Below are 12,588 nucleotides of genomic sequence, written 5' to 3'. Positions count from 1 at the left end.
GTTTATGCCTCTATGCAGAGGTCCAGGGTTCAAATCTGACCTGTGACAACTTCCTGCATGTCTTCCCCATCTCCCACCTTTGTTCTGTCCAAAATAAAAGCTGGAAAAGCTATATGTATATATAAAATAGATTTATCTTGTGAGGCTGGAGGAGCCAGACACCAAGTTTGGAAAACACTGGACTAAACTACAGTTCCTGTAAAATAAAGTTAAAACTAGTTTTACCTTCACCAGCTACAAAAATAAAATGCTTTTACACACTAATGCATCATTATTAATCTAATAAGGACATGCATAATGATATATTAGTTCCATGGACATTTTTTGGCAGAACGAGTACATTTACTTTTGATACTTTAAGAACATGTTGTTAATGCTTGTGTACTTTTACTTAAATAGGATTTTGGATGCATTGTGGTATTGGTGCTAAAATTAAAGTAATGGATCAGAGTACTTCTCCCACCACTGTACATAACAATATAGCTACCTAACCTCTAGATGGCATTCCAGCCTCTTCTCACGTTATGGATGAACAACCAAAGAGTCCAATAGACCTCGTGCCTCATGTTCTAACACTCAGCAACTCTGACTGAAACTGCAGAGGACACATACCGTACAAATCTTCTAGAAATGATTGTATCAGCAGTTAAAGTTGAGGTTTTCATACTATACCGGTGCCAAAAACTAAATTTACAAATTTACTGGATCAGTGCACATCAAAAAAAAAAAAAAAATCAAAATAATTCAATAGTTTTGAATCTGACTATTTCAAAGCAGCATACAAACACCAAACATATCAAGCAAACACTGGGGGGCACTAGTCTCCTGTCCTTCTTCTACTAATTGCAATGATTTGAATGTAACTCTTCCCATCCTATCCTATCGCTGCCACCTCCCCAACCAGCAGCAACCAAATCCTCCAGAGAGCTCCCTTTAAACAGCTGCCTGTTCATTTTAACTGCTGGATCAAATCCTTCATTCCTCTCATCTACATGACATGAGGCTAAAACAAAAGGAAACTGTTTTCCTGTTTAGACAGCCACAAATAAAAAATAATTTAATAAAATACCAAATAAAAATATCAAGACTTGCGACGTCCTCTTTGAAGGGACAGACAGCTTACACATTCTCACTCTGTTCTCCACTGTGTCTGTCAGCACAGCTGGGTTTACTCTGCCTGCTTAGATCTGATGAGCTTGCTCTCACCTGTTCATGAGATCTTAGGCAGATTTGAATGGATGGCACAACAAACAAAGTTACATTTGAGCAGGCAGTTGAAATCCGGCCTGTGTTGACACACCAATCAGTGTGGAGCCCAGTGTGAGGCCACATTTAACACAGAGCTGATTGTGTCGCCGCTGTCCAAACACAAGCAACCCATGAGGCGGAAGCCACATGAAGCAGAATGTGTGCAGAGCAGAGAGCTGTGTCCAGACCATGATACACAGGGTGGAGGGAAAATAAGCAAGGATAGAGGGAAAGGAAAAATGGAAGGAAAAAAGGATGACAAATCTGTTAAATTTATGAAGCCCAAAATCACAAATATGCCTCAAAGAGCTTTACAATATGTAGAGCATACAGTAGAGATAGATAGATAGATAAAAAGAAGAAAAAAGGAGGGAATAAAGTAAGGAAAGATGGATGACAGAAGGTAGGAAAGAAGAAAGAAAGTAAAGAAGGTGAAAATGACAGATATAGATAGGAAAAAAGAAAAGATGGAAAGAAGAAATGAGAAAGAAAAGAAGGATAGAGGGAAGGAAAAGAGAAGGACAGAAGGAAAGAAAGATGGAACTAATAAAGGAAGGATGGAAGAGACAGCCCAACAGACAGCTAGAGTCTGATCTCGGCCTCGGTGCAGACTGTGACAGCTCTGTTTGGTCTGACTGCTAGGATACTCTTTGGGGCTTTTGGGACTGGGGATCACAGCGGGGAGTGTTCTGGTGTCACTGGAGAAGTAGAGATATAGCCATCATGCGAGTCTCTCTTTCCACTGCATGCAGTTGCAAATGATTGCTTCCCGGCCAATCGGGCCACAGAAGCATTTATTTGGAGAAAAGAAATGGTGTGGGGCCTCAGAGAGCCCCAGTGCCGGTCTGAAGGTCTGTGTCGCTACATGCCTCTTCATTTCTAATTTACAACCCTCCTGAAGCTGCTAATGTAGTTTTCAGCAGGATGTATGGGAGAGATCTACAGTGACTCGCACTGCATGCTGGGACTGCATGTGTTACTGTAAATAATGAAAGGCTGCACTGTCCAGCTGTGTCAAGCAATGCTTATTATTTCAGTAAAATAAACAATTCCAACATGTTGATTTACTACGATGGCCAAATCAGTGTTGCATTAGTTTTCAGGATGACTTGCATTATCTTGCTTAGCAAAAGTGTGAGATACAAAAGGCCCAGCTGCAGTCAATCTAAGTCAATGGACATAATTAAGTGAATAAATGACTGTTATCCGTAGTTGACTTAATGTATTACAAAACTGTAGCGCAGAGCACAAAACCACAGATTTATCCTTATTAGCGTCAGAGTTTACATTAGCTTTGTCTACAATGAGCACTCTATTACTGAATTATAAATAATCTCCAAGAAAATTCTGCCTAAATATGTTTAACGAGGAGTTTAATTGATTGTGTATCATCATCAACTTGTACTGTTGCAGACATACCTAAACCACACTCATTCAAATGGTCCGGAATAATAGAGTTTAATCTGTGGCTTTGTCATAATTTGTCTCTGAAATAACCATATTAAAGGGAAATTAAGAAGTCATCTCTGACATCACTTTGGATCTTTGAAATAAGTTAACTCCCAGATCCAGTTTTAAAAAGGCCTAATGATATTACAGTGGGACGCCTAATACAGCAGATGTAATAAAATACTCAGATTCAAGGAAACGAATTATTCAAATATTTTATTCTGTATTTCCTTTTAAAACAACTACAGGACATAACTTTACTTTCAAAACCCTGGTTCTCGGAGTAGAATGAGTAAGCTGTCAGAAGCCTAGTTAATCTTTACCGACTCTCGACGCTAATTAGCTAAACTCTCCTCAGACCAGACCGGATGCTTCCGTCACCAGGCGCTAGTTGTGGCAGATGCTGTTCTGACTGCCTTCATCGCAAATGTTGATTTGTCCATTGTGTGGCCTGTCTCCAAACACTAACGACACCGGGAGCGGTTACCCCGTCAGAACTAGGCAATTGTCACCTCAGGTCATTTTTTTCTTCTTTAGCACACCAGCTAATACATACAGCGGGAAATATTCTGGTGCTTGTCTGCTTGTCATCTGGTGTTGACTACTTGTGTAGAATCTGCAATACAAGATGGCAGCACTAATCTATATAGTGCCATTTGTTAAAATACATTTTAAACCTATTCTAGGACAGGTCAAAGGTGATCAGGAGAAGACAGTGATGCAAACGCACAATATATCAATATGTCTGGCTTTCAGAAGTCTTTTCGTTTTAACTTGTCGCAGACTCATTTTTTCCTCTAAAGAGACATCAAACTTTTAAAAACTTTTTATATTGTTCCAAATAAAGCTTTCATACCATTGCGGTACTTTTAACAACAACAAGTGGAATATATAACACCCGCACTGATAATGAAAGCTATTATTCATCCACATTGCAAGATAATAAAATAACACTCCGCTAGTTTTCAACAATACTCAGACAGCTGAGTCACCAATTTCATTTTCAAGTTGTTTTCAGTCTTACACATATGGCTGACCAAGATCCAAAGCTGCGTGACAGTTTTTAAGGCATCACCAACACCAAGCCCCTAATTACTCTCCAATTATTTTAACTTGATCTGTTACTTGGATAGATATGTAAATGCTTTGAGATCTGGCTTCCAATAATGAAACGGTTTTGTTAAAATTTGGCACTGCAACTTAAGAATAACTGAATGAATTAACTGCATTTAAATAAGACATCCTGTTTTGGGAAGAATTTTGACTGTGCTGACTCAATTTAAAAATAATCTGATTGCATTACCCCTTTTTGTGTTTCTCTTTCCCAACATGAAAAAAATGTCTAGGTTTTTCACTGCAGAAGCTAAGCCATTTAATAAGAGTCTGTAGACGTCTGATCTAACCACCCCAGATGGATCTGGACTGCTCACTTTTCTGACAATATTAGGATGCTGAGCTTGGTATGCTGGAGCTGAGTCAGAGTTGAGTGTCAAGATGCCATATATGGATTCAGCGTAAGTTAGAAGCCATGGCAGTGTCAGAGTCTGGGTGCATGCTGCCAGGTCAAATGGAGCAAATGGAGCTCTATAAAATCCCTCAGGTTCAAAAGCATGCATAATCATCATCATGGAAAAGGCTCCTCATTCTTACCTATCCCTAAAAACGCTAGAATTTTATGTGGAGAGAGTGTCACCAAAGAACTGAGCAAGACTGACGTGAGGAACTTGTGAAATACTTTGCATAACATATGACAGTTGTGAATGTAGTTTGACCTTAGAAACCAACATTTCTTTACTGGTGTAAAGAAAAATTAAGCCATTGTGAAAGACAGTCGGCAGTCAAAGGACAGTTGGATGTCTCTTCTGTGACGGGGCCATGTAGCCATTAGCTGTCAGATACAGTAACTGGGCTGAGAAGATTTTAGCTTATGGTCTTTTCTTCCCCGACAGAAGGTATTCAAACAGAGAAAATGGATTTCACATAAACCATGACAACCACAGAACAATAACTGACAGTGGCAGTTCATTGCTAGTATGGCTCTGACAGAAGGAACCACTGCTGCCACCATCCACTGGTCAGATGTCAGCCTTTCTCGCTTTGCACTTATGTAGGAGCTATAAAAAGAATTTCTATAAATTTAAAGCTTTAGTGCTTAAACTGGATATAAATGTATGCGTGTTACATCCATAGCAACCTGGCCTGCAGGGATATCTTGACTGGACAAAGTGTCAGTTGACAACCATGGATGATGAGCTTTTCTTTGGTTGGATTGGAGGGCAGCATCCAACAGGGAAGACAGTAAGGATAAATAAAGTGATGACAAAGGACAAGATTGATCTGTAGCAGAGCAGAAGATGAAGACCAGTACGACTACAGAACAACTTCAGCTTCTAGTCATTCTTCTGTGCCAACAGCTATGTGCTAACTGTGAGCAAACAAAAAGCAGGAAACCTGCAGTGTTTGAGTGAACAATCCTGTTTTTTGTTTATTTCTTTCTCCAGGGTGAAACCTAGTATAAAACAGCATCTGTACATTCCTATTAATTATGGTATGAGGACAGCCACCAAACACATATATTCAAGTCAACACAATCTTGTTTGCATCTGTACAGTAAATGTTGAAAACTCAAGGCTAATTTTGCACATACGTACCTGGTTCCTTTTTACTTGCAAAGCCTAAAAGACCTTACTGTACATCTGTACTGATATTTTAATACCACTATTCACACTACAGATATTTATATTGTAGTATATAATATCATTTATTGACATTATGTAACTCTTTCTTCACGTCAGATTGTTTTGCAGTTATATTGCCAACATTTGGGATATCTCACTAAACACTGGGATTTTCATGCTGTATTTACTGTTTTCATTTAGGAACAGCTGATAAATGCTGTACTATATTAGAATTCATCTGCAGAGAGAAACTGTAAATTTTGATTATGACACTGACTTTAAATCGTTTTCAAGTGACCTTCATTATATGGCGTCAATTGTGCAAATCGATAGTAAATGGTGCAAAACCAGACAGTGGTACAAATCTCAGGAGTGACCTCTCGTTCTTGGAAATGTTTTGGCCAGATACCAAATGCTTAGCAACAGGGAATGGACAATAACAGGACAAATGTTAGTCAAAGCCAAACAAATCATTCTTTATAAACCAGTGAGCTCTGATAATTTGTGACATAGCTAATCTGTAGCAGAAGCAGATAAAAGGATAATCCAAGAAGAATCCAATGCCCTTGTGTAGGACTGTCATAACTCGACAGATTTGTGCTCTTATTGAAATTAGATTGGTAGGAGCTTTCACATGTTCTTACAATGTTGCTCTGTTCCAAAGAGAAGGTTCAACAACATTTAGCTAAAAGCCAAACAGAACTGGCAGCAGACTGCAAGGACAGTTTGGGTCATCCATCAAACATTGTCTAACATCTGAAGAGAATGCAGCCGCCCCCACACTCCCCACTTCATACATTATGTTGCATACAAGCACCATAATACAGAGTCATTATGCACAGCAAACAGCTTGAACAAAAAATGCTTAAAGTCTGTTTTACCGCGTGAGTGACTTGGATTTATCTACTTATAGATTAAACCTGCCATATTATCCACAAAAAGATTGTAAGCTTATGTGTTTTTATGTCCAAGAATGCAGCTGTGCCTTCGTGTTTTTGTGCTATTTTGCAACCTAGCCTGAGCAGGAGGGCATCCAAAACACACACCCAGTGATCCTTGACACCAAAATTGCATGCCACCCCTTAATAGCTACACACACATCACATCTACTCACTGAGACGTAGTGAGATGCACATTTAGTTGCAAAACCCTAAATGGAGTTAAAGAAGGGAAAAGCTACTAAATACTCAAATAAATAAACCTGTGCTTAGACTTGACACAAATCCCTGCCGTGCACAGGCATGAGTTGTGTCTGTCTGGTGTGTAATGGACAACTTAAGCTGTTAAGTAAGAAGGCGCTGCAGGCACCACTGTGCCACATTAACACCAGCAGAAGCCCATGTGATTATTCCTTGCAGGACAAATGTGCTTCAGTAGCATCACATGTGGCATACTTTCCCCTCCTATTTGATACTGAAATGAGTTGCACGCATGCATGATAACAAATCCAAAATGTCAATGTCCTATGATTTATAACACAGGCCTTAGCTGAGAGGTTATACATCATGCCCAAACATTCATTGACAAGATGGAATGTCTCATATGAAATTAAGGCTGATAACTGCAGACTTTCTCTGCCTGTCTCTTTGGAAATGTTGCAGTATCAACAGTCTGATCAGTGTGTCCTTGTGTGCCAGCTGCTATACACAGGTGGGATCTAAAGGGCATATTATCATATATTCAAAGACAGAAAACCATTTGTTGTGTTCATTCATAAGAGAGACAAAAACAGACAAATCACAGGAGAGTGAATCACTGGTTTCTATCAGTTTCCATCTATCAGGTGAGTGTTTTAAAAGTGTTTTTGATTGCATTTTCTGTGATGTTCCTGGTTTCTAAATACAAACGGTAAGACTGAAGACACTGTAACAATGCACTTAATGTCACAGCAAAGCCAATTTCCTGTACAATTGTAAGCAAAATTAAAATGAAAAATTCTAATTGTTTCTCGGTGTACCATTTGAAGTGCCTTTTAATATTACTGTTCCACATAAAGTGAAAGATATTTTGGATTTGTTTTAATTAAAACAGAAGTCAAAGAAAACAAGGAGTGCAGAAATGCTGAAATATTACATGGGCTGTTTCAATTATGAAGCCAGATTACTCACTCAAAAGCCGGAGTGATCATAAGCAGGCTGCTCTGGTCTGTTGTGTGGTTTATTTTTTCTGGATTTTTCTTAGAGGGAGCGTAGGAGTCTTTTTTTATGACTGCAGTGATTGAGGCTTTGAGCGCTGATGAAATTACACTATAGCAGCGTGTGTTTTTTAAACTGCACTCATGTCCTTTGTAAGGCTCATCCTCCTAACAGCAGAGTACATTACCAGCTACAATTTGATGTCTTAAGGATTTGCCTTGTGGGAGAAGTGATTTTCCGCAGTGAAGAATGTTGGATGTGACAGATGCGATTGGCTGGTCAAAAGTATTTTTTTTTTCAAAGAACAAGAAAGAATCTGTTGTGTACAGCCGCTAATGTCACATCAAACTGAATCTGCCTCCTTCAGGAGCAAGTCACAAGGCATTAGAACTTAATTTAGAACATTTCCACAATTAATTGATGAATACGGGGGGCTATTAAATTGGATACCCTGTGAGTTATTAGATCAAACTTGTCATGTGCCAAGAAAAGCTTTAGAGTCCCACTGTTTTTGTACAGTATATCAAGGTGCTTTGGACCTGACTCAATGCTGGAATTTGTAATTTTCCTCTGAGGTATGTGTTTTCTAATCTTACATGTTACCATCTAATCAAGCCTTAAGCTGTCAACCTCTCCATGTTTTGAAATTATTTATTATATGGTATAACTTTGAAATGATTTATAGTATGGTGTAATATCAATATATCTCAGCAGCCTTATATCAAGACTCCAAGGTACAGTAATTGTTTCCCATTGTGATTGATTCTGATGTTCACATGTCAGTGATGATGTTGCAATGCAGTGGTTGGTACACGTAACTTATTAAAATGCCATTTGTATTGGCAGCATCACCTGCTATCCACACGTCTATTGTGGAGCCTAGTTTATATGATTTGCACACATGTACCTATCTTTATGTAGTATTATTTTACTACAGGCAACCATAGGTTATATTGGCTTAGCTTAAAGACAAAAAAACCGCACCTCCAAAGCTCACTCATTAACAGTTTATACCTTGTTTGTGTCATCCATTAAATAAACAGGAGTGTTGAAATGACAAGTTGTGTTGTTTTCTATTTACAATTTTTTTGCCAGGTAAAGTAACGTTTTGGTGTCTTTGTTTAGCAAACTCATAGTGACAACAAGTAATAAGATAGCTGGTATCCAACTCTTGCCAACAAAGCACATAAGCATATTTAAAACTACTCCTTTAAGGTTTTTTGGTAAGGTTAGGAAGAAATTTAGCAACAGATTTACATTTACTCTCTCTCTTACACACACACACACACACACACACACAAACACTTCCTTGTTCTACTGTAGGCTATTTCCCACTGCCCATGTGATTTAACTGTGGGTTAAAAATGTATTTAGCTAAAATGGTTATGGAGAAATTTACATTATTTATCAACTTTAGGATGACAAAGAGTCTATTAAACTGTATAACTCTTCACGGTCCTGCTCTCAGAAACTGTTCCGCTGAATATTAAAATCTCAGCCTTATTTTCCAAGACATTTCATTGTTATAAACTGTGAAAATACTGTCACTGAGTGCACGAATCATTAGGAAAGTGTGCTCTTAAAAATCTGCCAGATAAAAATGTATACAAAATGTATTTATTAAAAAATATGGACCCGTTTTTGTAAGTGCCTAAGATAATTAAGACATGACATTCAAAAAGGGTTTACCTGCATTTAAGTGTGTCAACTGATATGTCCTGGGTTTTAACAGCTTCCCATCTATATCATGCACAGTCCACCACCCTGAAGACATCTCATCTGGCCAATGAAAGCAGAGGGGTGGTTAATGGCTCATTAGTGAAAGACTAAAAATGCAGCAAGAGAGAAGCTAGTTAGTCAACTAACAAATCATCATATTAGAGCCAAAAAATCCATGGAAGCACACACAACTCATTATGCTTTGACACAAGAGAGGGTGAAAAACCAACAACACAACTCCCGCTTCTCTAAGTAAACACAAGACACTGAAATACAGGACGAGGAATGAAAAATTCCACTGTTAAGAGTCTAAACAGGGGAATTTTTCACTCCTCGTCTTAAACTTTAGAGGTTTCAAGCAACAGTGCTTATTCAGATTAATAAGAGTCCATGTTTTATGCAATGAGAACTATTGTCACGTACACATTGTTATGTATGTGGGTGCTTCCATCTATCATGCAATGTGTCAATATTGCTGGCTGTTGATATCGTGTGGTGTAATTTCACAGCCCACATTCAGCCCCTTGAAGAAAATGCTACGGGGTATCTGAACATCAGAGGCAGCCAGTAACATCCCTTCATTGTACCCAAACATGCACCTCTGCAAATTGATTTTCTCCAGAAGGCACATGCCCACGCCAACAGACCACAAACGCCTCCATGAACAGGACAGTGAAATCAGCTTACTGCACTAACCTGCTCAGTCACCAAATTTCAATTGATAATTCATAGAATGACATGGTACAAACAGCAGCAGAGGCCCAACGCTAAACACCAAAGAGGTTCCACAAGGGATTTTCCCACACAGAAATCAGAGTTCTGATGAAGCCATATGCTGTTTTAAGAGCAAACAGGGGTTAAAGTCAGAGTTTAGAAGTTCTTGCTATTAGTGTATTACACTGAGGATAACACCCATGCTGAACAAACAACCTGAGCTTACTTGCCATCTCAGCCTAGCACCAGCTTATATTACATCATCACCCTTTGGGTGGAATCTGCTTGATAAAGCTTTGGAGTAACTTCAATGGAAAATCCTTCTGGCAAATATTTCTAATCCATACACAAATCCTAGGCTTAGACCTGAAAGTATATGCTTAACCTAAGTCTGATATCAAACCTGTTCCTGCCAGTCAAGTGTATTTTGTTTGATTTCTTTTGGGGGGGGGGGGGGCTCTTCATACTTTCTTTGAGTGTTCAGTGATGTCGGTCACACTCCCTTGCTGATTGTCTCTACTTTGATCCCTGTAATTAGCTTCATCTTGGTCAGTTACATAATGCCCTGACAAACTTTCACCTCGTCATGTTGCCAGTACTGTTGCAAATATCTCCCTATTTCAATCCAGTTCATCTTCCAGCTAATGATGTTCCACTTTTTCCAAATTTCTGATACTACCCTTTGATTAGTTTGAACACTTAACTTTAAATAAGATAACGTCCACAAACTCTTTTCATACCACTTTTCTACAATTATACAGTTTCAGTTACAAATGCATATACTGTAGATACCATGTCATGGTAAATTCTGTTCTTTGTGCAAAAAACAGAATAATGTTTTCCCTCAAATACCGCAACATTGTTTGTAAAAAATTGGCGAGTTTTCTTGCAGCACTAGCTGTACCTCTACCAGAGTCCATACATTTCTTACCATCAAAAAAGATTTACAAAATACTATAATTCTTATCTTGTGACAAAGATAGGCAGGTTAAATGCGACTCACATCACAGCAGAGATGAGCTGCAGTTTGACTGCTCTTGAATGTGTGAAGATGCAGATGATGGAAAATATAGTACCATTTTAATTTTAAAACCGGTTTTAAAAGTTGAGACTGAATTTCTGCTCACACCAGGTGCTGATGTTAAAGATTACTGACCACAATGCATTGTTACAGGCAGTCTTTAAATATATAGTGTCCCTTCGACAGAGATACCATTGCTTATTTTGGCTGAAGCAAGCAGGGGTCAGCAAGTGGAAAACTCATTAAAAAATCTGTGAAAGGTGCAAGAGAGAAGCAGCAGACTGTATAATAAAAGCTCTCTGCTTAGTACAATTCAACAGCTCTTCTTACCCCGCAAAAACAGGAGCAGAGTTTCATATTGGAGACTAAACCAAGCCATGGTTCGCTATTAAAAAAAGAAAAGCAACACTGAACTCCATTATTTTAAATTTTATATATAAATTAAGGATTTGTACATTGCTGATAAAGAAAAAAAATACAAAACATTTTTTGATCTTACATGACATTTACATGTGAAATTTTACACAACATATTCAATAACTTACAAATGCTTTATTTGCATAAAAAATATATCTCTTTACAAAACATTTTTAATATGTACATATTCATATACACAGGTTTCTAAATGGGATAACAATTGTGTGGTACATTTAAAAGCATTCTACTCTACTCCAGAGTCTGATGTGAGACTGACTTGCCGTGTATACTTTTTTTACCAGATGCATATCTTTTCTCATCCATAAGAAATCTGAACTCGCAAAATATATTACATATCGATAAGACAAGACATCTTGCCAAGGATGCCGTAAGGTATCAAAACTGTATAAATGTACAAAATGTAACTGCAATGACAGGAATCAACATAGTGTTACAAAGTACTTTAGCAGCATTTGCTATACTGGATCACTTTCGCCAACATGCACAGGTATGAAAGTATGAGCTGCTTTTGCAAACACACCTCTTAGATAAACCACCAGAGCTGACATCACTCAGCTAAATCATTGCAATCTGTGCAGATAAATTACATTGATGTACAGTTCTACTAATGCAATACATGTTGTGTTGTCCTTAAAATGTATGCCCATACAGTATTCAAGGCACTGCAATGATGTAGAAATGTGATGACAGTGACAAATTCATTTTTAAAATTTTTTTTTAAACAGATGGATTTGGATGATAGTACAATACTGATGGTGGCTCATGTTAAATGTGCAAATTGTTTTCATTTATACTATACATTTGTTGGCAGAAGCTGATGGTTAAACAGATGGGCAGTAAGACATTGAAATGACCATTTGTATCAGTGTGTGTCAAGGAAATAGGCCAGGGCTGTGTATTCACAAAGTGTCTCAGAGTAGGAGTACAAATTAATAATTTACTGACTAAGGCACGGTTTCCCAAAAGAATAAAGTTTGTACAGAAACACAAACACTTAGTTTATGAAAAAACAGAGATGGTGTGGACGTTGCACTTGGAATTACTCTGAAGTAAGGCGAATGCATGTCAAACCTTTTAGCAACATAAAAAAAGACATCTAGTTTCATCGGACCTCAGACTGCCCACTGACACATCTTTGCACTTAATTTACCAATATCCAGGCTTAAATATACTTCTGGGAAACCTG

The sequence above is a fragment of the Etheostoma cragini genome, chromosome 6 (genome assembly GCF_013103735.1).
Source record: "Etheostoma cragini isolate CJK2018 chromosome 6, CSU_Ecrag_1.0, whole genome shotgun sequence".
In the NCBI taxonomy this organism is placed as follows: Eukaryota; Metazoa; Chordata; class Actinopteri; order Perciformes; family Percidae; genus Etheostoma; species Etheostoma cragini.
This window is presented reverse-complemented; position numbering follows the sequence as displayed.